Genomic DNA, 3,489 nt, shown 5'->3' with positions numbered 1-3,489 from the left:
AAGAGCAGCTCTTGCACACACACACACACACACACACAGAAGAGTTGCCATTAGGCAGCAGAGGGTCCAACATAACAAAACACTGACGAATCTTGAGACAAGTCCAGAATGGATGATTCATCTGGGCCATGATGGTCATTTGTGTGGCTAATCAGACAGCCGTGGGAACACTAGATGCTTCTGTGTAGTCATCCTTGTCGAAATGGCCACTTTTTCTTTTGGAAGCCACTTTAAATCTATCTTAACTCCACGTTGTGTTCTCCATTATGCCAGTTTGGCAGTCAATACAGCTCGCTGTTGTGCCCACTGTTGACTCTCTGAAATAGAATTACTGCGCTAAAACACCACAGACTGAAAGGAAAGGCTCCACATTGGATGAATTGATTCTCTTGTTTCTTGAGATTCTGGTTTTTTAATCACGATATTAACCTTATGCTGTGTTAGTTTTTCTTTTTTCCAATTGCTGTATTTTAATTCCTGGATTATTCCTGGACTTTCTCTTGAGTTGTACGTGTTTATTCTTATGCTGTTGATTCCATGTATGAGAATATTCTCATTATTTACCACTGTTTCTTCGGAACAGCTGCTCAAACATCCCTTTGCAATCGACGTCATGCGTACTGATGGGACCAAGTAAATGTAGAGTGCTAATATTAATACTGAAAAGATAGCATTCGATCGATTATATAGTGGTGATGCAGAGATTGTCATTTTAAGACGAGTACTTGCTTTAGATCTTCGCTTTCAGATGTCTGAATGAGGCACATTGAGTATTTTTAGACTGGAGATTGGTGCTGGTTATGCTCCGTCTGCGTCTAAGAGACGACAGGGCAGCTAACAACCTGCCACCAGTTATTGCTACACATTTTAAACTCCACTGCTCTGACTCAGGCCATCCCCGGCCCTCACCGGGTTTCCTCTGCACTGCACATTTCAAAGTACCACTTCTCTTGAGCCAAAGAATTTCCTGTCTGACAAAATGTTTCTACAAATCACAGGACGCTGAGCAAGAAAAGAAATTGTATGAGCGCAGCGTAGAAGCCATTGAACTTGTGCGTGGCCAACAAAAAGTGGCTGGCGGCCCAGATTTCTTTGCTCCCTCGCATCACAGCGTGGGATGACTTTGTTTTTCCAATAACCTAAGGACACTACTCTGAGCAAGCTGCTCCCAATGAACTTTGATGTACAAAAAATAAAGCCCTCCTCTCCTTCAGAGGATCAGTACCTCTATCAGGTCCAACTAAACACAGAGCCAACAATGCTGTCAGTGTTCTGCCCTTCCCTGGTAGCAGGACGAGGGTTGCCAGGTCTGTAGAGAAGGGACGCTGTGTGATGAATAGGATTTAGCTGAAGCTGCAAGTGCAACCCCCCCCCCCCCCCGGCCACAAAGTCATGCTACAGGATTAGATCACACTCGGTTCTGTCAGCTTGTAGTACTCGTTGCCGTATTTCAAGACAGAGTGGTGGAGATGAAAAAAAGCATTGCTGTGAAGGGGAAGGAAGAAATGCTTTTCTGAAGTTTATACTTGGTCTACTAGCCTCTGATTTTTGCTCACTCTGCACTTTTTTTTTGGAATAGTTGATCTGTGGATCGGTGCAAATGCATTTTAAGCCCGAGCTTGTAAAATACATCAGTTTTCTTTACTGTGTGTGTGTGTGTTGGGCTGGAGTTGAGTCTGCATCATTCGTGTGGTCACCCCAGCCTCTGATGAGGGAGACGTGTGGACCGGTCCTCGTTTGGCCCTTCACAGTTAAGAAATGATTTGCAGTATGATTTATCTGTCATCGGTTGTTGATGCAGTTACACTTTGCGGTCTGTAATATACATTGACTTGAGTACTGAAATCGCTGCTGCCTCAGATGCCAGGCAGGGTTGATTGATCATCAACATTGTATTCAGAAAACAAAGACAACAAACGTGCTAATTTTGCCCCCCCCCCATTGCTACATTTTTTATTTCCTATCATTTTTGTGGTTCCAATGATGCCTGTATGCCGTCTGCGACTTAGAGCTTCATCTAGAATGGTTCCCGTTAGTGTTGATGCTGGATCCAAGTGTCTATTTGTTTACTATCTACAGAACAAATTCATAATCACAAAGTCTCCATCCGTAGTCATTCAGTACATTTTCATTTTGGGTTGTACAGCTGGCCTCCAGAGTTTTACTCTTTAAAAACAACCCTCTCTCTTCGCCCAAGGCTGATTGAAGCGCGATGCGAAGTGCAACACTGCTACAAACGCCAACTAGCAGCTTCGACGAGTTCGCTTTAGCTCAAGCTATGCGGGTGCACACCTGCATCACACCTTTTTATCAGGCCTCTGTCACAATGTCATTTAATGTTGTATCATGTGTCTGAAGTACCTCGTGCATGGATTTCATTCACAACAATCGATATAATGACCGACCTTAACCACTCCTGTGATATGTTTTTGACTGGGAAAAACGTATTTCATGGATCAGACGTTCACTTTCAGGCAGAACCACAGCAGGTATTTGCTGTCTGCTGTTTAGTGTTTACTGATAACTGCTATCATAGAAGATGCCGTTGTTACATATACAAGTTCTTCAGATTTGTACAATATAGTTTACTAGTATTGTTTACCAGAAACAAGCCATAGACTGGAAAAAAAAACTTGTTCTAAGTTTGTTTTTTTTATTTTATGTTTCTATTTTATTCAAGACACCACAAGTGCAAACCTCTGAATATGTTATTATTATTATTTTTTTTAAACATTCTATGATTCATGCAGATATTTGTACTGTCGCTGCTTTTTCTTTTCATTTTTCCTATTGGAATTTTTTGTCTGCTTTATTACGATAAGGCTGCAGGGTCCAAAAGTAACGTCCTGATTTTGGTCTACCAATGGCCGAAGGTGTGGGGGCGGGATTACTGGGGGAATCAATTGTTTTGATCATTTTTTTAATGTAAGACATTGTCTGGTTCCAGAGTCACAAATATTAAGATGCACCACTTTCCTTTCAATTACTGTTATCTAAACAAGTATACTGTGAAAGTGGCACTTTGTGAAGTTTTTCACCATACAAATATTTTTTTAGAAATATTAACTGATTCATCTTATTTAAAAAATCTTTAATTGTATTCCTGTACAGAATTGTCAAGAATATTTCCCACCTCAACTAACAGTAAAATCCAGCTTTGTATATCAATGTTTGGCAGATTATGAGCATTGAGAGCCAGTATAGTTAATTTAAGACACTTTAAATGTTTTCAGTCAGCACTGCTGAACACATATTTAAACTCAAGGGACATAAAAAAGCATTAGGAAAAAGTGATCAATCAAGCGTTGACATTCTGTTGTAAAGACTAATTTCAGAAAGCTGGCAATGTGTCTTATGAAATGAATTTTTATTCGCCAGTGTGGATATTTAAATGCATTTGGCGAGCAGCGGGTTGTGAATTCTGGACCTCGGTTGGCGGGATGCTTCCTCTATTGATTCTTATCTAAATAAATATATTCTCCCATGAAC

Source organism: Brachionichthys hirsutus, chromosome 3, assembly GCF_040956055.1.
Source record: "Brachionichthys hirsutus isolate HB-005 chromosome 3, CSIRO-AGI_Bhir_v1, whole genome shotgun sequence".
Taxonomy (NCBI): domain Eukaryota; kingdom Metazoa; phylum Chordata; class Actinopteri; order Lophiiformes; family Brachionichthyidae; genus Brachionichthys; species Brachionichthys hirsutus.
The sequence above is the reverse complement of the archived record's forward strand: the minus strand, read 5'-3'. Positions refer to the sequence as shown.